The sequence below is a fragment of the Rhynchophorus ferrugineus genome, unplaced genomic scaffold (genome assembly GCF_030347505.1).
Source record: "Rhynchophorus ferrugineus isolate W39M unplaced genomic scaffold, kcgeb_rfMv2 rfM2, whole genome shotgun sequence".
Classification (NCBI taxonomy): Eukaryota; Metazoa; Arthropoda; class Insecta; order Coleoptera; family Curculionidae; genus Rhynchophorus; species Rhynchophorus ferrugineus.
Genome location: NW_027472581.1, coordinates 63,674,801 through 63,700,175, shown reverse-complemented (window position 1 = coordinate 63,700,175; position 25,375 = coordinate 63,674,801). Strand labels below are relative to the sequence as shown.

Genomic DNA, 25,375 nt, shown 5'->3' with positions numbered 1-25,375 from the left:
CGTCTTCACCCTACGAAGGTTGAAGCCGAACTAATTTTATATATAAAAATATGTTAATATAAAAAGATAGCTATTCATAATTACTTATTAAATATAAACATTGTTTACAATCAAATTATTAATTATCTTAGAAGGGTTTGTTTAATCCCACCTACGGTTTTGTCATTTTTATGATTACAGATAAATTTTGTAACCACAACATTAAATATCACTTAGCATTCTTGCTGAAACAAATGCACACCACTTATTAATAACATTTAATTTTGATCCCACAATACATATTTCTTGTATTTTTGAAAACATATTTATTTTTATTACGTAATTTCTAATTGTTTACCTCCTCCAATATATTGTATATTTGAGGAAGAAGTCTCTGTAGATTTTTATGTAAAAAAGTAAACCAATTGAATTTCAAAGTCCTGCTTTTGTTTCTGTAGGATATATAAATGAATGTCTTGATTAACTAATATTTTAACCGTCTGCTTCAATCTGCAGTTATTGTCAGTAGCGAGTTAAATTAATGTACTTGTCGCCATGTACTTTCTTCACCTTCCTTAGCATCAATACGAGTGCTGTAGTCATTTGTCAAGCTTCTTCGAACTGTAACCACAATAAGCGACAACCATTTGCGATCCAGAGTGAGCTTCATCTTTGACTTTCTGGAATATTAATTTTCGAAGCTCAATAACTTTCGACTAAAAAGACGAATCAACTTAATTGAAACTTGAAACCTTAATTTAGAAGTGCTATAGATTACCTTCAGCTACAAAAATATTATTAGATATAGATAACCTAAAATTCAGAAGCTTGCTACTTAATGAAAGAAATGATATCTGACCGGCCATTTAAAATCAAAGAAAAGATATGGTTTTCATTTGAATTTAAATAAGTTACCAATTTATTAGAAAACATATTCAACAGTTTTAAGTTAATTAGCATTCTCGATAATTTGTATTTTATATAATTTAACATATATAAATGAAAGTTAGTTTCAAACAGATGACAAAACAAATTTTATTTGAAGGAAATACCAACGCAGTTTTGATTGAACGAGACTTTTATCTATATCCCGAACGTAATATCGTATATCTCAGCAAGATGTGACCCTTTATTTCTAAGAAATGAATGCATTCTTATAGGAACTGCACCGTATATATATTCAAGAAAGTTATATATTCGACTATAGCTGCTTTATTAATACTTTGACTGTCGGTACCCATTCATCATGTAATTTAAGCGCTTTAAATCATTTAAACTTCTAACCAAACTTTACTGCCAATGAAACTCAATAAGGTAAAACAAAAAAACGACATTATTGTGTTTAGCTCTGATGATAAATGATGTTATATGAATTCGCAATAAATCGTACAGCTTGAAATAATTACTGTCAAAACTTTGAGACCTTGTAATGCATACGAAATTTGATTAAAAATTAGCAACACAGCTATGTGTGTGAATAATGTGAAACATTACAAAAACTTGTTTAACTCTTTTGTTTCATCAAAAGTTTTGTTTTTCCTATTTCAACACAAAAATTGATAATATTTTTGCAATTTGTGGTTTTGAATATTTCAAAATGTTTAGTTTACGTTTCATAATGTGATAATATGAATGTCATGATCATGGCCTGTTGATGACCAACAATATAAAAAAGATATAGAAACAGATAAATGCAAATAAAATAAAATTTGTACGACACAAAGATTGAGAGTTTACAGAGAAAGTATATTTAAACATATTTCAAAAGTAATATTTGGCATTACAGTACCTTCGGTTAATAATCTGATTGGATAAATATTACTATTTAAGTGCTTGATTTTGTTATATATATGTTATGTATAATTAAGTATATATCAAGTACAATTATACTTTAAAATAACATAAACATAAAAAATAAATGTAAAAATATCAAACCATATGCACCAAAATTCAAACTCACTATTAAGATCACCTGGCTAAGTTGTATACTCTTGTATCGGATTGCGCTTCAATATTTAATGGAGTACATTTAAGAAGGATTTTAATCAGCGCACTCCGCATACATGTTAACTAAACAAACAAGGTTTTGCAATTAAGAGAACCGATTCGTATGAAGTGGCCCTTTGAAAGTTTTGTACTCGATAAAATAGTTGCTCATAATCCTATATGTGTCTCTATTAATTAATTTGTCAAAAATTGAAAATATAACATATCCAATAAAATAGTGAATTCGCAACATCTAAATCTATTGCGCCAAAACTTCAACAATCTTGATGCTTGAAAGTTAATCTTTGACTCTTAATTACAGTCTTTGTAAATCCACTTGCATTGAGGTAATGCTGTGCATTTTCCATAACAGTAACTGATGGTTCCTCCAAGTTACTTAACAGTTGATATTTGAAACTTAAACAAAAACATGTTACGGTTCATTTCTCCATGGTAGTCGCACTTGGAGAGAAAAACACTAACTTTGTGACAGAAATTAAACCATTCCTGTTTCCAGCATCAACAATATATCTGCAATGATTTATTAAAAAAATATTATGACCGATAAAACTTAATAAAAAATCACCTCTGGTGTCTCTTTCCATCACTTTTTTATTATCATCTTTCTAGTATTTTGTGAGCTTGTTTTGAATTTTTGAGACATTTTATTTACAGTGTCCTTATTAATATTCAATGCACCTCTCACAGTTACCTCTCTAATACAAGTTACTGGCAAAAGGAAGCATTTACTTCCTCGTTCCTGTTCAACGAAATCTTATTTTGGTATTGATTATCTAATTGTTTCTATACATTCAGTCAGAGTAATAACAAATTTTAATAAGCTATTGAATTTATCAAAACAAGCAAAGAAACAGAACAACAGTTGCGGGTTTACAACCTATAATTATTATAGTAATGTGTTGAAAAATTTATGTTTGACAACCAAGCGTATGTTATAGGCTGATTCGGTTACATGTTCTGATGCATCATATAGCATTATATTACTTTTTAACTTGAATAAAATTATGAAAGAAATCTATATCTATCTGGGATAGGCAATGGGATAGGCAAGGTTTTTGAGAAAATGTATGTTATAGAAAAAAATAATTATAGTTAAAGAAATCTTGCGCTGATAGAATGTTGAAAGTTCTCAAGCTTCCTAAACTAAATAATGTAATATTCAGCAAAGTTTATTTCCAATTAGAAAGTTATTTGTTTAAAAACTCAGCAAATATATAAACATCGCATATAAAATACATTTTATTTTAATAAAATAAATATATAGTCCGAAATAAATAATCCTGCTATAGTTTGTTTTATTTAAAAGATTTTACAATTTTGACTTTCCCACAGAGCACAAGATGTATTATTACGATATATTTAAATTAAATTAAAATAAAAAAACATTCAAAATAAATGCTAATAATAAATATTAGCATAAATTCATATTCTGTTTAGATGACTTATGATCCCCTTATTTCACACGATTTACAAAAATGCCAAGGCAATTGAGTTAACAAACGGAACATGGCGCCAGTAATATGCGAGAACACGTTCCTGCTCCACCAATTTTCATACGAATGCATTCTTTTCCGGCGATAAGCACTCCCTCTTGTGGTAAACCGGCAAAACATGAAAATACACGCTGTAGAAAATGGTCGTTGCCGGTAATCCCTTCAGGATACGCTCTTATTTGCTAAAGAATAAGTGGATTGTTATGGAATTGGGCCGAGTAGGCTTTCGTACAGTCGGGGGATTGGCGTATATCTTCCCGACGCTCTACGTACGAGGAAATTTAAATAGCGTTTAAGAGACACTGGCGTTTTTTTCACCCTTTCCGACGAAGATTTACCGAAACGTGTACGGATTTTATGGGGGCAAGCGCGCCCTCTCGAGACCTTAAAAATACCGACCGAACGTGAGAGTCTAGTAGTAATTTGTCCTGGAAATCTAGTCGTTTCGTTAAAAATTTAACAAACTAGTTACTAAAGGCCCTACAGCTAAAGCGGTAGATTTTCCGCTTGCTCTACGGAACGTCTCTTTTGTTTTACTTTATTTTATGTACGAGGGCAGTTTTATAAATCAGAAAATGTTTGAATTTACCGCACAGTAACTTTAAATGGATCACTTTTGTCCTCAATTTCCACCTATTAATATAGTACTGTAATACCTGGACAAGCTGCATCTTTTAGTTTTTGTTTGACACCCTCTCGAAGTAATTTTCTTTTGATGACGATTAAGCATTATTTTCTGTGCAAAAAGTCAACACCGAAACCGAGTGAAGGCTTGATTAATGCTATAAAGACTCTGCACCATTCATATCAATGGTTAAAAAGTAATTTACTGAGTGCCGTTGCGGTCATAACAAGAAAGTGGCTCTGAACTTTTAAATCTCTTAAAATAGGTCGTGGCACCACGAAATGATATGGGATGATAGAAGAATGAAAGTGAGTCACACTCGACAGTGGGAACGGTGTTTCAAAATACGGATACAACACAAAACCCCAGAGACTTATAACAAACAACTAAAACACTAGATTTATACGGTTGATTGTGCACAAAAAAAGGTCAAGTTGTGTCTATCGGTCGGCCACAGTTTTCTGGGATTCACGCAGTATCACTTATATCAGTACCCTCGAAAATGGTAAAACAATCACCGGCAAATATTATTGAGAGGTGTTGTGCGCACGTAGACATGACAAAAGTCGATAAGTTTAGCTACAGACTGCTACCCCATCCAGAAAATTATTCATATTTAACCCCCTGGGACTGTTTCCTGTTCTCAAACATGGCTGAAAATGGCTGAGCGATAAGATGTTTTGATCGAATGAAAATATCTTCACTGAAAAAAATGCCTATTTTAAGATCGTTAACTATGAATTATATTTACTGTCTTTTCTATCCTATTAATGCTTTCTATTTAGACAATATTTTTCAATATTTAGTCTATCATTTTTTGCAATCAGATATTTTGAAGTTGCCCAAAGTTATTATCAGATATCTTCATAAATATGCCAGATCATGAACTAAAATAATTAATAGTATAAATTTAGGATGTCTAATCGATATAGGAAGTAGAGTAAAATTTTCTTCTTAAGCGTTTTTATGTAATAAAATAATTTCTTTATGAAGAACTACGGGTATTTTTTATTCAAGGATCAGCCTATATGCATCTAGTACCATGAATTTCTATGTACAAATGATATCATAAGCGATCAGAAACATTTTGAAACTAATACTCAAGCATTTTTAAAATCGTTTATTTTTATCTTCAGTTATATTAATTTCTATTCTTCTACTTTACCTATCTACAAATTTTTATCTTTTGGCAAATATGCAACTTATACTATACTATTAAACGATTGTTAAATATATTCTTAACTAATTTAATTCTGAACAGAGCGAGCAAGGATCAGGAGCCAGATCTGCAATAGCGTGTACCACAGCGTATAATTGATGAAAGTGCCGCTTGCTTCAGAGCTTTCGAATCTCTAGAATTTTGGAACTATACACGCATATAGCGTTAAAGCTGGATAAGTTCAGGTACCCACTATGATCTGTTGCATTTCCCAAAAAAAAAATGTGTTGATTATATAATCATTTAAATCGCAATTCTTTTGATTTCAGTGATTTATAGGGACTACTCAATTTAAACCTACAATGGTTTCACTACCCAATATTACCTAATCACTTTTGCGCTAGAAGATTTTAATGTATAATGATAGAAAATAGATGATCATGAGATTGAAAACAATTAGTGACGGTATATATGTTCAAGGAAACGAGGCCACGTATTTTAAAACTAAATGGTGTATCGAGTCATATGTCTAAAAATAGACGTCGAGACGGCTTTAGTTTGTTTTGCAGTAGATTGAAACCGCCAGGATCGTTTTTGGAGATACTATATCTAAATGAGAACCTAAAATAATTCAAATTTATATATACTCCTATTTTATTATATATATGAATATTACAAAATGACTCTGATAACGATACGATACTAATATCTGAAGAGTTCTCGCTAGTAGTGACTTCACTAGTAGAAATAGCGATATCAAAAATATAACTTATTGCTATATACAAAAAGAACTTTAACTAACATATACTATGCTGTAATTAAAATAAGAATCATATACCGCGGAATTACGTTAAATAATCACTTTCATGGTTTTTTCAAATACTGGAACAAAAGTATAGCCTCTTTTAGTCTGCCAACTACGTTTTACCTGTAATATATAGTATTAATAAATGTACTTTACCTTTGTCATTTTCTATAGGTATTTTTAACCATACAAGCCAGTCCATATCGTCACAAACAATAACTACCAATATTCCAGTAGTTTTTACCATAGGCGATGAGAAAATAATACCATAATAATATAAATAATATAATAAATTAAATTAATGAAAAGTAACCAATGTTTCTGTATATATAATTGTGATTATTGATGATTGATTATTAACTACTATACCGTGTCACAAGCAAGCGCAGGGTGTCAGACATTTCAATGTCCTTTTAGTAAGTAATATTAATTAGTTGCAAAAGTAAAGCAAATGTATTTAAAATCAACTATGAATGTAAAGGGTTAACTTAATTCGTATGTTCAGCGACAAAGGCCCGAATATAAATATATGCATAAAAAATTGTATACCTCTTCCTATGAATACGTGTTACAGTAAGTGAATTCACACATAACTTTTTCTTTAGGCCCATAACATGTTTTATTTGAAATTTTACATTTTTATTACGTTGATTCTTCTAACGCAGCTTGATGTCCATATCCAAACACAGTAACAGATATTATTTTATGCGTTTCTACAGCCCATTTACTAGAGCATTATTTGATTCAACTTGATATTCTACTTAAATAAATGCCAACCACATTGTTATGCTTTTTGTTTTACATATCTTCAAACACGTGATTCTGTAGTTCTCGTTTTATGAATACGTTTACTACAGGGGATAAATAAAATATAATACAACTTATTGCATGTTGGCAATACTTTCTCCGTGTAAATAATGCAAAGAAGCTTTCTAGGTTTTGTTTTTACTTTGTTCTGCAATTTTTAAAACAAGCCATCGATTATATATATGGTCTCTCAAACTTCAAAAACGGACAGTTCTTTATTATTCAGTTAGAGGGAGCGTCCGTACCAAAAACAGCTAATTCAGCTGTTAATCCATTGTTTAGTGTTTAACGAACGACAATATTTACAGCCATGACAGCATACACAAGATAGGGTAAAACTTCGACGAAGAAGAGGAAAAGTAGTCGACGCTAGAACAGTCATAAAAGGAAATATCTCAACATCCTTCATATTCCCAGATAATAATTCAGCAATACACACAGCCAAAATATATTCGCGGAATATCTGAGTATCATCATATATCTTCCCCTTCAGAGCAGAGAGTGAGGAGTAAATATCCGTCGCAAACACAATTGACGCAACTGGCAGATATTTTGGTACAAAAATGTGACAACATTCCATTGCTGCAGGTTTTTAAAAGCAAATGTGGCTCAACAACTTAATAAACAAATATTGTGTATACATCAGGTATACATATTATTTTTTTAATGTCCTGTATGTTTCAAGATACAAAATTATTAATTGAATTGTATTGTTTTTTTATTAATTACAGCATCACCAATCAACTAAGAGAAAATGTTTGCCGATAAATATATCCCTGTGAATTATAGCTATTTTTCAGACTATATTTCGAAACATTTAAAGTAATATTTATTATCCTATAATTGTTACTAATTTCATATTGTTTCCATACATGATTCTCAAATAATTTTACGAACCAAAAATGGTTGTATTTTAATTAAAAGTCTATTAAATAGTACTAAAAATAAATTAAATTATACAGAACATATTTTAAATGATTCTCAGATAATTTTATGAACCAAAAAAAGGTTGTATTTTGATTAGAAGTCTATTAAATAGTACTAAAAATAAATTAAATTATACAATAGTTGGTGGATAATAAATAAACATTAGTTGGTGTATTGAAAACAATTAAGCACGCCCTCCAAACTTTTCAGACGAATCTAATCCCTTATAAATATGCTGGAAGTTTAAATGAAACAATAAACTTAAACCGAAACAATTTTTAGCAAAATAGTTGGCACGAAATGCTAGAGAGAAAGATCTAGGTCGAATTCGAAACCAAACTCATTTAAATTCTGCAAGGGTGGTTGTGTGACATATGATCGGGTCTTGTTATGTTTCATGCTAATACCAGTATAATAATGGAGATATCCCCAAAAATTAAAAATAATATTTTAATACTTTAATTTAGTAAATAATAAATAAATATTATGTTATATAATTTTTCATTAAATATATCATAACATAGTGTATTTTTCCATTTTTTTTTTTAGTTTTTTATTATAGTTGGTTATAACGTTTTAAAGTTAAAGTTTTAGTCATAATTAAAAATAACTTTTTTCCTCTCTTCTATTGTCATGTTTTCCCTGTCAATTGTTATCTCTTTTCCCGTGTTTTAAAAATATAATGGTTTAGAATAATTATAAAACATATATTTGGTATATTCTAACTATTAATTTTATTCATAATCAGTGGTTATCTATCCTGATATATAATGAAACTTTTGTAAATGTATATAATGTATAGCTTTGAAATAATATTAATGGTTTTGTTTTGTTGTTTCAGGTCATTTGCATTTATCACATTTATCGTAGAGGTTTTATGGATAGTAACACTATTTTTGAAGCTTAGCATACGGTAAGTTTCTTCTAATTTAATTAATTTATTACATATTAATATTAATTTAATACTATTAAATTGTAATGAAATATTGAGATAATTATTGTATACATTTTTTGAAAAATCCATGGCAACACTAAAATTAAAATTGTTCTTTGCAACACAGTAGAAGCCAGAAACTATATCTTTCCTTTTCTTTCTTCAAATTAATGCGAGAATTCATACGTCAGAACATAAACGTCTTACTTATGGCACGGTTGAAAAAACAAAAATATCATATTGTCATATTCTGTCATTGTTACTTGCCACTTTTTGCAAATCTAAAATAACTCCTAAAATATAAAACTGATTTTATTCTACGACTTGTAATTTAATATCATTTAAAATCGACGAATCTCTTCAACAAAGAGATCCAAACAATTTTATTAATCTTTATCACAGTCAAAATTATTACGAGAAGGAATTTGTACTTAGCTCCATTTTATAATAGCAATGGCATCATAAACAAAATATGGTAGAACATCGACGACAAAGACGAATAGTACGCGAAGCTAGAATGGATAGAAAAGGAAATATCATGGGCACTGTGCCATGTGCCTAGAGAATAATTCGGCAATACACGCAGCCAAAAAAATAACTACTGAAATATAAAATTTATTTTACACAATCACTTTTAATTTAATATAATTTATAACAAACGAATTTTTACATCAAAGAGGTCCAAACAATTATGTCTGTCCTTTTCTTTGTCAAAATTAGCACGAGAAAGAATTTGTACTTATCTCCATTTTATATTACGACTAGGAAAAACAGTCGTAAGCCTGAATTCCAACGAAATAACTCGAATATTTCGAATGATTTGAAACTATCAACTGTATTTATTCAGCTGAGCTATACTCCAGTTTGAAACAATTTTTCTTGATTAAATGAAACTAATACTTTTAAAACGTCAGATTTATTGAAATGGCTCTATTAACGTAAATTAAACAGTTAAACTTGTAGCGTATAATGTTTTATTGTCATTGGCATATCTTACTATTTCAATATCAATATATTTTGCCAATATTAATAATTTTATAACAATTGTAACCTATTAATATGCTATTGAACTGACAAACATTTCTGCGTAACACTAGTATTCACTGAAACACTGCATATATAATTTTATGCTAAGGTAGGTAAAAATTTAAACCATTATTTTAAATCTTCGCATATTAAAAGTTAATTATAACATTTATATAAAATATTTTTAAAACAAAATTTAATTTTACGAGAACCCGGAAATATTAAACTATTGATTGTTTAATTTTAACATTCGTATGAGCTTAAACCTAATGTTATAATTATAATTTTGCCTCTTAATTATTTTAGGGACTTTTAAAATAAATATCATATTACTTGTTTAATATACCCATGTAAAATATATAATTTATAAATTGAAACAATCATGTTATTATAACCTTTGTTTAAAATATATAAATCCATTCTTTAAATAATAATTAAAATATTTATTTAACAAATATGGCGATTCACAAGAAAGGTGTCAAATCTTATATTTATTAATTTAAAGAAATTCTAATTTACTAAATCTAGTTAATAAAATGTTTAAATAAAATTCTCCCACTAACAAAATGTAAGTAAACGCTAGGTCAAGTGAAGCCTCTGACAGGCGTTCTGGGATAATTCATTAATTTTATTTTATGCAGAATTTAATTAAGCAATCAAATAAATTAGAAGCAAATTGCCGTGTAATCTGTGCACATTTAAAAAGCTTTCGTGAATATGACTTCAAAGTTTCGAATCAATCAGTTCTTAGCGATATTTAGTCTAAATGGTTTCTTCAAACTGAGGAATTCTTACCTCATTCATAATCATGTAGGAAAAACATCGTAAATAACAGTTTCTATAAAACTCGTAAATACAACCCCTATTGCTCCATAGAAACCCTCCATAGCAATAAAATTCACAATAACAAACTTACCAATTTACATATCCCCGGGTCTCTAGAATTTGTTGTAATCGTATAAAATTGGGGTCCAATAAATATAAAAGGCTCAATCTTACCTATTTGCTCTTCTGAAAGCAATTTTGTATCCAAACATATATCTGAGACCTTGAAGTAAATTTTGTTTATATAATAACTTCATTTGAGACAACCGTTTTTCTTCCAAATTATTGTGAATTAACCAATTCTACGACAAATGATAATATCTGCAAACTAGAGGTATATTGATATAAAGCAACAAAATATTGTCTTGTTAAAGAAAATATTTTTAGTTATTTTGGCTTATTTTTAATAAGGTAGGTTTGCACTAGGTATAAATATCGCGGTTGTACAGATAAGGATTTCGTCCTTCACCAATTTATGGAGGAACTTATTGAATGTAGAAAGTGTGCGATTGTTTTGTATTCCCTCTCCTTTTGGCCGTATACACAGGGCTTTCACTCTTAGCAGCTTTGGAACCAGCTATGATCCTCTAAAAATTATTCATATTCTTCAAGCATCCAACAATGGTTCATCAGCATTAGCACGACGGTTCATTAGAATGGCGCATTCAGTCTGTGAGAGTACAAAATGACTTATCAAATTCATTTGAGCATCAATTCATCCAAGCCATTGTTCATCAAGAAGATATCGGTTCTCCACTACTTTCATAATAGGGTACAATTATGCGACGTATTTATTATTAAAACAGATATAGCGTTCAACATGATTCTACAAACGAATTGCCTCAGATAATATTCTCTGATAATAGCGCTATATTTTCTAATACACCTATTTTTGGTTCTAGCACTCTTCATGATATATTTCGCATTGCAAAGCCATATGGCTTGAGAGCCAATGAACTTACATTAAATAAAATAAATAAATCTTACAACTTACGGATGCCTGATACTATAAATCTCAGCGGGATCCAATTAGAGGAAGTTCAGCAATTCAAATATTGGTTTCAAATATTGAGATTGGTAATATGGGGAAAGAAACTGGCATGGAGTAATAAACCGAATCATCCAAACTGCTCCGAAGCTTCTCAAGAAAGTGCGTGCGGATGAGAAGACATATTACAATCAAGAATAAGATTCTCCTCTTTCAGCTCTTAACTCATCAATTCTTCTGTGTGACTATGAGACTTAGACATTGTCAAAGTCTGGCATCAGTGATTTTTAGATCTTTCAAAGGCAATGTTTTAAGCAAATTCTGCATGTTTCTCTCTGAGATCATATTTGAAGTCATTCACTTAAGATGTGACAGTCACTGAACATTTGAGAAACAAATTCGCGTTACTGAACGATTATCGAATTTTTATCGAATTAAAAGTGAAAAAATTCTCTCACGAAGGTGAACTTTTGCACGAAAACGAAAGCACAGCAACCATTCATGGCATTTTAAAGACATTCATGGAGAAAAATTGGGACAATACGTATTCATAAAAATATCATCATTTTCTAACTTTCTTTCTCATCATTTTTTATCACTTTCTAACTTTTTTCCATATGTATGGCAACATAGTGAAAACGATGCCAGTCAAACTACGTTGTATCCATCTGAACAAGAGGTAATCAGAAGGCGCTCTATCTGGCCAGTACACTGGGTACAACCGTGTAATCATGACTGCTCTTGCAACGTATATCGAGCGCGTTTTCATGCAAGAGAACGACTTTAGTCTGCTATTCACTATTGCTGAACTTTTCGCAATCATATGTTGTTCGTTTTATTGATTTGATGCCGGAAGACATCAGCAGTAGCTATTTCATTCGGTGTTTTCAAATATTAGAAATTAGCCTTAGATGATAATTTTTTACGCTTTGGTTTTTCATAGCAAAATCCTACAGTTTATTATCTTTAAACGTTCTTGGTCCCCTATACCATCCTTTGTAATTGTTATCAAAATCACCAGTATTCAATTTTGAACCAAAACCATAATTAACATAAATTTCATAAGTTTCGAAAAGTATCTAATGGGCTTCGACAGCAAATTTATGTCAAATCAAACAATAAATGTAGTGGATATAGACAGTGAAATTTTGAGAATTCCTTCATCAGCGTCTGTAAATACTGAATAATTGAATAATTCTAAAAGAAAAGTTGTTTTTTTGTGTTGAATTAGTTATATTATTTAAAAGCTAATTTCCACCAAAAATTTGTCCAATAGATATTCCTGATTAAAATACATGCTAATAAATTAACCACCAAGATCATACTATTCTAGTCCGCTAGACTTTTTATCGCTCAAATTCAACTAGATCTAAGGCTCTGCTCTGATAATCCGCAACACACAATTCAAGAATGGCTTATTAAAATAAAAAATAATTAAGTTAAGGCCTGACAAACAGCCTGTTTCATTCCATTTCAACAAACTCATAATCACTGACAAACTCCAATATATTTTAGTTAAATAATTTTTATAATTAAATTTATTATTCCAGCTAAACACAAATTTTATTCCATGCCGATAAATTAAAATGTAAAGTTTTACGGGCATAAAACATTTTATATCCGTTTAATGATGTTTCCGTCAGTTGATATTTCAAACGATACAACACAATTTCTCCTTAACCGATGTCGATATAAATTTTACTGCTTTGCCGTGAACATAGCGCTATGCAGTTGTGTAAATGCACCGGTCTTATTAAAGAGTTAAAGGCAATTACAGTACCTTGGTAATATAAATTACGGCCGAGTCTCCAGTGACAAATACCCACTCTGGTAACTTTGTATTACAACTGCCTACAACTGTTCTTTGGGGGCAAATTTATGTTTAGAAGTGAAGATTTATGTTGCCGGTAGAATTGTCAGTGGGCTAGTCTATACTAGTTGTTTAACGTGTAAAATATATGCTTAATTAACGGATACCAACTGGATTTATATCTGTAAACTTAAAGGAATTAAAAATAATAAACAATTATAAAAATTCTAATATATTTCACTATGAAACAGTTTTATATACGTTGTGTAAAAAATAGTATATATGAATCATACATTTTTAAATTAATTTTTGGGGAAATATTGAAAACTTAAAAAAAAACATAAAAAATATCCATTTAGTTTAAGTTTCGATTTTCACAAGTAATCCTTGGTTTGCAAATCTACCAACGGAAAAATTTGTTAATCGACTGCAACAAATTATGAAATGAGCTTTACAGATCAGTCAAAAGTAATAAGTTCTTTGGACTGGGATATCTTTCTTATTTGTCACTTAAAATGAATTGACGTGACTACAAAACTGTTAGAAGTTATTCTATTTTAGACATTTGAACTATACCATACCAAGGACCAAGTGAATTCCTGAAAAATTCCTGGAAAATTTCGGCAATATAAAATAGAGTTGAAAATTCGCACAATGATCAAAGGTACGAAACCGTCATATAGTTATACAGAGATGATTTTAATATGTATAGCTACCAAAGTACAAATTACGATCGAAATCAGTAAATTCTTGTAGCACAGCTAGAGTAAACTAAGTAATAGCAGACTTTCTCAAATCTAGTTGACCGACGTAAAGTTAACAATTGCAAAAAGAATGAATAAAAGCAATAATTTTTTATGTAGCCTTTTATTATTGATGGATGTCATCATTTCGCGACTATACAGACATAAAGTGTATATATGAAATAATACATTAATAAATAAAATAAAATTAATAACACAAAAAGGCGGGGGGGAGGGGGTTAAAAGTATAAATAATATATATATATATATATATATATATATATATATATATATATATATACATATATATATATATATATATATATATATATATATATATATATATATATATATACATATATATATGTATATATATATATATATATATATATATATATATATATATATATAATTTTAAAATGGACACATACAAGATTACAAACATAACCATAACCAGACCATCCAGACAGCACACATTAGCACCCATAGCGAAGTGGTAATGATTATTTGGTCAGCGATACTTATTCTATCATAGCCTAGAGTCTATGGAGAAAATCGATTTCTCATAGAAATCCGAGGAGTTGGAGAATTTCTAAAATTGTATAGCCCATACATAGCTGATGGGCTTTTGAATTGAAATGTCTCTGGAACAGCGAGTTTTAAGTTCGTTGATGTAATGCTTCCAGGATAGCCGGCTGTCAAAATGACTCCCAGTAACTTTATACGAATCAACAGTTGGGATTGGAGTGTAATTAGGAGAAAAGAAAGGGACACGGGTACAGTTACGCCTCTAACAGAAGTGGATTACAGGGGACCTTGAAGGAGAGATAAGGAATCAGGAGGAGGAGAACCAAGTAAAAAGACGGTTTAGTGCTCCTTAAAGGAACATCTCTCCAAGGACATATAAGTACGTCGTCGGCAAAAAATTCGAAGGTGGGCCTTGATTCTAGAAATTTAGTTATTGAATCTAGCGCAATTAAAAATAAAGTAGGATTTAGCACTGAACCTTGAGGGACACCAATCGAGAACGGTTAGGTGGAGAAGAGAAATCCTCCCAAACGGACTCGAAAAGATCTGTTGTGGATAAAATTCTGTTAAAAAAAGTCCAGGATATTACCCATGAGTCCGAAACAGTGTAGATTGTTGATTATCAAAGACCTATTAACTCTATCAAATGCATTTTGTAAATCCAATGATAGTACCAGCAGGTATTTTCTGTACGAGTAAGCATTTCTTATATCATATTATTAGCCCATTAAATGATTAACTGTAGACTGACCTTAGCGAAATCCACACTGAAAATCAGATATTGACGGCCTTCCAGAAACCAAGATAGGCCGTTGAGGATCATACGCTCGAACGCCTTACAAAAATGACCAATGAGGAAAATAGGAAGGTAAAATATTGAGATAATATAAATTGTAAAAACTACCGAAAAATGATTCTCCTATCAATTGCCGGAAAAGTGTTTATGAAAATTATACGAACGAAATTTCACAGAACTCCTCAAGAAACAAGTCGAGAATAGCAGGCATAATTTGAGGCAATTGTGGGAATATGATTTTTACACTCCTTCAATAACATTATCGTTTTTATTAATTTTCGTTAATTTTGATTGTATACGTTGGCTCTCACATATACAGCTTTCGTCGCTGAAGAGGGTTTCGTCACATCCAAACGATTGGAGCCGATCATCAATAGTATCAAGTCTTAGTGAAGCTCTGCGGTACCTACAGCAGAGTATTGGTTGGGAAGTAGAAAGTCAGCTATGGATTGATCGCTGATGATCCATATTAATGTAATATGTAATAACGAGTTTATCTCGTACGCTACCTTTGCACTTTAATTCACTAGATTATTGATCTGCATGCACAGATGTATTATCTTAACGGATAATTATTTTAACTCTTTTAACTCGACTTTCTTTAACAATATCTTATTTTAATTAGAGTTTTTCGTTTTACCACTTTGGAACTATTACATAAACAAATAAACCAGGAAGAACAAGTTATTAAGCAAGAAAAGCATAATAAAAGCAGTCATAATTTAAGCAAAAGCTTGATCAAGTATATTTCCATATGATCATGATATACTTTGCCCATGTCAGCAATAATTACTTATAAAGGCTTAAATTTGATGACTTCCCAACTAGATATATTCACCAAATATATTTCTATCGAATTACTATCGTATGTGCTCTATTTAATTAGATGAACCTGATGTAACATACACTGCTTGATTGTGATAAATATACGCTGCTAAATAAAACATACACATTCACGATTCAAACAAAATTATGATTGGTGAATATCATCAAAATTAAAATCATATATCATGAAAAGTAACCGCGAACTTCATATATTATGTAAAATAATAAGAATTAGTGAGCCTGTTTTATAAGCGCAGTGGTTAAGTAGACCTGAGGGTCCTACTACTGCTTCAATAGTCCAGCATTCAAATAACTCCGAGGCAATAGTTGTAGCGGTTATATATGTAATTATTTATGATTATGATTGTCCATGGAGAGGAATGTAATATTAGATAAGGAAAATCCTGTCAGTTAGGTTACTAATCAAGCTAGATACAACAATCTGGACATATGGCTGGATATGTAAAAATGTTACGCGGACTGTTACTCAGAACTCACGCTAGGCTGTAGGTCCAGTTGAAATAAACCCTAGTAAATGAAAAAGTGGCATAAAATATAGCAAACAGACAATAGAAGCTTGAAATTTTTATTTGATTGTGTAACGGCATATTTCAATTATAAATAATATTTATATGCAGCAAGCCGTCAAATATTGCCAAATAGAATACGATTTTAAAAATATATCTGCTATAAACGCATTGAATTCGCACTTTTTGTGATTTTCCTGATTTTCCGGTAAAAAAAACATGTTTTCGACAAACATGTGTCAATTTTTTGCCGAATTAAAGGTAACTGATGCATTTCAGGTACAAATTGAATTGTCCGCAGTGGCGCTGAAAGGATTTGGATCTCGTAGGATTTTAGCAGTGAAAATGTTTGAAATTCAAATGGAACGAGTGCATTTGTATCTGCTTTTGGCAGATATCTAAATTTTTAAAGAAAATAAACTTTATGTCATATAAAAGATATGAAACTCTTATCAGAATATTGTGTTTTAAATAGGTTGGTTTCCTCTTAAAAAATATTTAATTTGTTATGAATGGGTTTTTCAAATTCTGCGTCATAACTAGTTGCTCATGTTTACGATATAACTAGTTATATATTTATAACGGGACGAACTTAATCTGACTAATTAAAAGTTCACAGAACAGTACGGTGTGTTTAATTTTCATTAATTTAGTGTGTTAACGTGAAAAAAAATTAGATGGTTTGGGCATATGGCTACATAAATAACACTTTTCCATTTAAGATTTTTTATCGCTTTGACGGATGTCGTCATTTCGCGATTATACAACAATACGGTGTTGATATAAAGAGGATGCATAAAGTCTATAAATTAAATAATAAATTAATAAACAAATAAAATTAGTAACGCAAACAGGGAGGCTAAAAGTATAAATTGTGTATATACAATTTAACAATGGACACAAATACAGCAAAAAACACAACTATAACAAAGTAGAGGTTCTACACAGACAGCACAATTTAGCAGCCATCCCGAAGTGGTGATGGTTATTTGGTCAGTAAACCTTAACTTAGCATAGGCTAGATTCTATGGAGAAAATCGATTTCTTGTAGAAATCCGAGGAGCCTATATTTTCTCCTGTTAATATCGGTGAGTGGTAGACTGAAATACGAGCATGGTGACAAAACTCTCAGTGAACAGGTGGGCTCATAGTAATCAAGTGACTGTGCGAGAAACGCCAAGGACCCAATATCAGTCGATTCAAAGCGGCATAGCGACGAAGAGAAGGAACGCAAAGAAAAGAGAAAAAATCAGCTTTAACCTCAAAGAGCCTGTTGTGGTTGGCCTCCTGGGCCCAACGACGTTACACCTCGTTCTAAGCAAAACAAGACATGGGAATGGGATTAGGGCAGTATTGATATAGATATTTGGGGCGGGGTGGGGGTATGTGATTGTGGTAGAGGAGGCTGCCGATTTAGCCGCACTATTCGCGCCAGTATACCAAAGTGAGAAGAGATCAGTTCAGCGAACAATATTGAACCCTATTCAGAGAGCTTCAAATAGAATGCCCGGTTGTCCACCATAAGTGCACTGCCAAGCCCGCTACGAGATTTAGAGCTATCGGTATATATGTACTTGCGGCCAGGGTAAGAGGGGACAAGTTCACTGAACTTGGACCAAATAAGATAAGAATAATGTTTTCTTTTATAAAATTGACATAAAGATGTGTTTATGAAGGGGGTAGTGAAGGTCCAAATGGAGAATTAGGGTGGTGGACAAGGAGATAACAAGCCAATAATAAGTATACAACAAGCCAACTCCACCTGTGGAAAGGAGTTCAGCGTATGAAATTATTGATTTATTCAGTGTTCTCAAGCGCCAATCATGGAACACTAAAAACTGCATTTTGTATATTTATAATTTTATCCATATAGTTAAATTTCAATAATTTATAAGTGGTTATTTTGATATCAGTAAAAAAAATCGCCATGGAGCCCAATAAGTCTGAAAACAATTACAAACGTTTTGGCGCAAAACGAACCCTCAAAGACCTCTAGACCTCAAATATAATTTGCAGATTGCTTAGTTTAGCTCAGAAATTAGTAGAGTATTATAACTAGGAATGAGAAGTGTATTCACTATAACACACTCAAACAAAAAATTTCACGGGTCCAAAAGCGGTATCAACATCGACTCCGTAAGGCCTGACCTACGCATCCTGATTAACACTTGTTCAGATCGATGCAGCATGACTTAGTTGATAGATCGTGAAGAAATACTGAAGATGTATAAAAATCGATCGATGATTAAAACGCTACCAAATCAAAATCGTTTTTTGATAGAGTATCGCTATATTGTTAAAAAGATACGATTCAGCTATAGAAAAAATAGAAATGTTCAAACAACAGTTTCATAGAACAGCAATTTCTCGCAAATTTAAAGTGAAACAAGTACCAAAATATGTGCAAAAACTTGATTAATATCTTATATTGATCAGTTTTTGAGATTCGACACCCATTTTCCCATAAGACTTTCATAAAAACAGCAAATTTACCTGAAAATATTAGGCAAAATACTATTTTGGGAAGGGAAACTTAAGACTAATATAAAATTATTTAAACAATGCTGATGATTCAAACCTAAGTTATAACCACAAAACATCTCTAATTTTATCACATATGCTTCACGCGACAAATCAATAGGTAAACTACGAGGTTAACAACAGATTGTGTAACTTATATCGCATCTACTTACGGGTTACATCTTTTGCTATTTATTTTTGCAATAATAAATTGTAATAATTTAATGAATCATGAAACCCATGCTATTATAGAAATAATATGTCTACTTCCTAATACGAGTACATAACTCGTTTGAATTCTATCTGGAATCAGTGAATGTATGGGCAGTTTTCTTAACGGCTGTTCAATAACCTTTACGAAGTCATCAATTTTTTTTGGAGTTACCTATATCTTGAGGCAAATGAACACAATGTGTTAAAATATTTGCTTTGCATTCATGATGATTCGTTTCAAAATATTGTCAGTAACTAACCATAGTACTGTTAACCTTAGCATACTGAAATGTACTGCCGAGAATTAATTGAAATAAATGGGAATCATAAATGCCCGTGAATAATAAATGGGACAAATTTAACAGTACGGGAGCTATGGTAGAAATGAATTACAACTTATAAAGCTCTAGATATATAACCTTTGATATCAGTAGGATAGATTTTAATGTTACTTGATAAGCAATCAGTGCTTCTTATGTCGATTATAATGTGATATTTACACTGACACTAAACTAAACACACGTACTAAAATGTTTATAATGTCATCTATTTCCATATTACGAAATGGTAGTACTTAATTATCGAATATACAAGTAGTTTTATATTGCATTTAGTCCCATCTTGAAATACTTATGAGAAATGCCTATTATTGGTGCCAAACATACAAATTAGTATAGTAAATTAAGTCAACTAACGATGACACCTTACTTTAATATAATAGGTCAATTGAAAGGTCCCCGTCCTGACACATAGATGGAGCTACTAGAATTAAATCTATATTTTTTTGTTAGCTCGAACCCTCAAAAAATGCGTGTATAAAATTGACAGCGGTCGGTTCAATAGTTTGTGAATTATAGCGTTTTAAGTGAAGAAACTTTGATTGTTGTGAAAAAAATGGATAAAAAGGAATTTCACGTGTTGATAAGATATTGCTGTTTAAGGGAAAAAATTCATTTGAAGCAAAAACTTGGCTTCAAGTTTTCGGACACTGTCCCAGGAAAATCAACCATCAAGGATTGGTACGCTAAGTTTAGACGTGGTGAAATGAGCACCGACGACGGCGAACGCAGTGGACGCCCATAAGAGGTTGTTACCGAAGGAAACATTTAAAAAATGCACAAAATGATTTTGAATGACCATACATTGAAACGAATGAAGTAGCAGCCACTCTAGGGATATCAACTGAACGTGTACATCATATCATTCACGAATATTTGGGTATGAGAAACTTCTGTGCAAAGTGATTTTTTGATGAAATAATTTTCATTGGTTACCTTGAAAAAGGAAGTACCATCAACAGTGACTATTACATAGCATTATTGGACCGTTTGAAGGACGAAATCGCCAAAAAACGACCGCATTTGAAGAAAAAAAAAGTACTACTTCACCAAGACAAAGCACCGTGTCACAAATCAGTCAAAACGATGGCAAAAATCCATGAAGTTGGCTCCGAATTTTTTCCTCATCCACCGTATTCTCCATATCTGGCCCCCAGCGACTATTTCCTGTTCCCAGATCTCAAAAGAGTGCTCACTGGGAAAAAATTTTCGTTGAATGAAGAGGTGATCACCGAAACTGAGGCCTATTTTTTAGGAAAGGACAAATCGTACTACAAAACTGGTATCGAAAATTTGGAAGGTCGCTATAATCAGTATATTATACTTGAAGGGAATTATGTTGAATAAAAAAACTAATTTTGCCAAAAAAATGTGTTTTACTATGGTAGGCCAGGGACTTTTCAATTGACCTGTTAGAATAAGCCTTTTGCCTTTTTTAACGAAATTCGATAATAAAGATAACGTCATCGACAAGACAAGACTGAAAAAAATTATATATAATTTTACGTATAAAGAAATTAACCGGAATAAAATATCTTGTGTATAATTTAAAATAATTAAAGTTATTATTCAGTCAAAACTGTACACATAGATAACATTAAATCTATTCACGAAAGTAAAGTAGAATAACAAATAAAAAAGTGATTAAGCTAGGCTGAACTAAACTTTTATCTCTTGAAGCAGATTATCTTGATAAATAAAGTTGAATTTTACACAAGACTTGTTTTTTAGTAGTTAGCCTCAAAGTAACTGAGTTGTATTTTTAGAAAAATATTCCCTTTAGACTACAGAACTAACTATAAACAATTTTACGTACCATATCTAAATAAAACGAAGATAATTCGAGCTCCATGAATATTTTTTGTCAACCAAATAATAAAAAGTTTTCCTCAAGTTTTATTTTCACTCCCCGTTTTGAACATATTTAAAAATAGCCCAATTTCTTATCGCTTCTCCTACGTTTCATATACGATAACGTGTTCTATTAAATGATTTACCGTCAGGACATGCGGCACCAACATCAAGTCCCTTTTCATATGGCTTTTCAGAAATTCCACGCTTTAGGCGGTTGATTTAATAAAATATTATAGTCGAAAATAGCACAGTATTTTCTTATGTCTGACTAGTGTTATATATTTTTCCTTAAATATTGTTCACAATCAAATTACTTAATAAAAGATCTTCTTGATAATTTGTTTAACGTTTTTGAATTTTTTTTAAAACGTTTTTTATTATACTGTTATTACTTAATTATAGGAATATGTCGCGAACATTATTTAAAATCAAACAGTTTGATAAGGTATCGCTAACTCAAAGAAACAGAACAATGCGTACAATAATGAACTATTTAAAGAGTAAACATCAAATTAATACATCTATTGATCCAATTATTACATGCAATAAAAACTGGATTGTTTACGACAATTTTAAAAGTTCTGGATAATATATACAGCACGATAATCCTGCTGGGTAATATAATATTTTCTATTATTATTAACAGTATCATTTTGCGAAATTATGAAATTATTATATGTTTCTTCAATTATTTTCCGAATGCTCTCCTTACATTGGGCGTGGTGATATTGACAGTCTGTGGCGGCCATGTTCTGTTAGCTGAAGCTTCTGTTTAGCCTATTCTTTATTATTAAATCAGTGATCCCAACCATCATCGCGAGTTACACGACTCAACAATACGTCCGAATGACATATCATTATTTTCACAATAGATACCCATTAAGACCCCAACGTTGGAAAAATAATGAGCTCAAAAACTGAACGATATGAATGTGGGAATAGGTCTTACGGTCCAAGCAGGACCATATTACATATCATACAACGGATGCTACAATAGGCATTATTTACGAATGATTACAATTGACAACGAAGACTATATCTCGCGTTTTATTGCCAAGTTACGCATGTATGCAAAATATTTCTTGAAAATTGAATAACTCGTATCTGTAAATTGTGGAGAAGGTCATTCACCAAACTATCGGGGTTTTACCTTCATTCAAGAACTACCAAACTACTAGAAATAAAATGAGCGAGAAAACAAAGAAAAATGTTCACAACAATAACAAAACTCAACTCTACAAAAATTATTACAATACAGGGAAGCAATAAACTATCTAATACTCATGCATAGACAGCAACTAGCAAATATCAACTTATTTAAAGAAGTAAAACCAAATTTCATTCAATAAACTATATGTCACATTTAATTTCATAAAAAATTGATGAACACAGAGGAAGAACTAAAACAATTGACTTGAAAACCCAGGAGTTGCCAATAAGGCAGATGTAACAATAACAGAGATAGCAATAGCTACCTGAAATGCAAATTGTCTATTACAATTATATTATATCTACGAACTAGAAATATTTCACTTAAGACAAAAAACAAAATAACTGTAAATTATATAATTAAATAACATTTGTTTTTTGATTATATTTTTTTTAATTATATTATTTGATTTAATTTGACACTCATTTTTCGTCAAATTCTTTAACAATTAATTAATTAATAAAAGTTATTAACTATCAAACTTGATACTAAGATTAAAGTATATGAACGGCGGGTTTATTCACACACTTCAGAGACTGCTTATTAAAGTATATAGTTAATTTAACTTTTAAATTGATAATAGACATTATAGTTTGTATTTTTTTTATTTAAACAATGATTAAGCAATAATTCTTATTTTAAATAATAACAAAAATAGTAAGTAAGATATACATAACTCGGTTTTATTTTATTTTATTAATATCGTTTTCCATTCTTTTACTATTAATTTTAATTACTATTAAGTATATTAATTTATTTTGTACATCCTTCACATATCGTGGTTGTAATACAGTGTTCGACACAAATAGGGTTCTCACATACCGAACATATTTTTCTAGTTTAACGTATCTAGATTTGACAGCATGTTGGTGTTCACTTGGTGATGTCGCAGCCCACTGAGTGCCATCTTTTGCTGTCCTTCCAGACGCCGTTGCTTCTACTTCACTATCTTCATCCTCATCCTCTCCATCTTCACTTTTTATTATTTATCTTTATTTTTTATCTTCATCTTCCTGGTCTTTATCTTCATTATTGAGTGCAATTTCATCATCTATTATGAATAAAATATACAATTTATATAACATAAAATGCATTATAACTATCAACGTACACAAGAGAAAATAGAAATGTTAATTACCTGTATCATCACAATCCGAAGCTGCCGCCTGACTCAGGGGAAAATATTCATCATCACTACTATCCAACACGCAGTCATCATCAGATTCTTCTGCTTCGAATGTTTTCTCTAAATTCTTATTATTCTGAGAGCGGGGACTTATTAGTCGGCGGGGTATTTATTACTATTTTTTTAATATTGAAAACATAAAATAAATAATTTACTTGAAAATAAAACAACTAAATCTCTCCTTATCGTCTAAAACTCCATGAATCAGCGATTGTATTTAGATTAAATACAATTTCTCTATTAATATATTATTATTAAATTATATTTTAATATATTAATAATATTAATAATTAATGTTAATTTTGTATATTTTCTTTCTTCTATAAAATATTCACTTCCAGTGTATATTTTATAGTCTGTTCACTACGCTTGTAGAATTTCAACTAAACACGTTTCTTTCTTTTCGTACGACATGAGAAGTGGAATGGGACATCTTAGGTACCTAAATATCGATTGGCTTGGCATTCCGCTATTGTTATTTCTATGAGGACTATAAAATCTGTCCCTATAGCTGTTTCATATGCCACATAGCCAGTTTAGGCAGAAAAGAAAATGTATTCAGTACACTAATGACTTGCACATCTGCCTATATAGGTGGGTACCCGGGTACCCGGTAATTGAACGAATTGAACGAGTGATTCTGTTTACTAGAAAATCTTATTAATATAATGTATGTACCTACTGATTTACATATTGCTGTAAACACGGAAGACTGGCACTTCTTCTAACAATGTGTTCGAGCTTGTATTTTTGGAAGCACTCTAAAAGTTTTTCAGAGCAAACCGCGACGAGAAGACTTTTTTGTTGAATTAAAGTTGTCGTGCCCGACAAACTTTCCGAATTAAATATTCAGAAAATGTTTAACGAGTTTGCAACTTTTTAAAGACTGCATAAGCACCATCTAGTCAGATAATTTTCAGTTCGGCGGTCTGATCACGTATACTGGTATTACTAACCAAGTAGTTAGACAGCTTCTGTACACTTTGCCATTATACGTAATTTACTTAGTGAATTTGATAATGTTCTGAATATAATAAAGATTATAACGTACGATATCCTTTTAGATATTTAAATATCCTAAAATCTGGAATAATATTTATTAAAATAATAATAAAATATATAGAAATGTTATATCAGAATACTTTTTAGTAGCATCAAGAGCTATCAAATCCAGTTAAAAAAAGGTCTATCCATTGTTTAATAACTGTATGCTTTTTACTATCGAATATTCGCTATTTTCAGTTCTACTG

At 30.9% G+C, this 25,375-nt stretch overlaps 1 protein-coding gene across 1 annotated transcript in view; it reads left to right on the top strand.

Annotated features, from left to right (window-relative positions):
- LOC143190187 (uncharacterized) overlaps nucleotides 1-25,375 on the top strand; it is a 293,945-nt gene that overhangs the window by 184,235 nt on the left and 84,335 nt on the right. The window contains exon 2 of the mRNA XM_076394336.1: nucleotides 8,644-8,715. The gene's annotated coding sequence lies outside the window, so the exon portion shown is untranslated. The remainder of the gene's footprint in view (nucleotides 1-8,643; nucleotides 8,716-25,375) is intronic.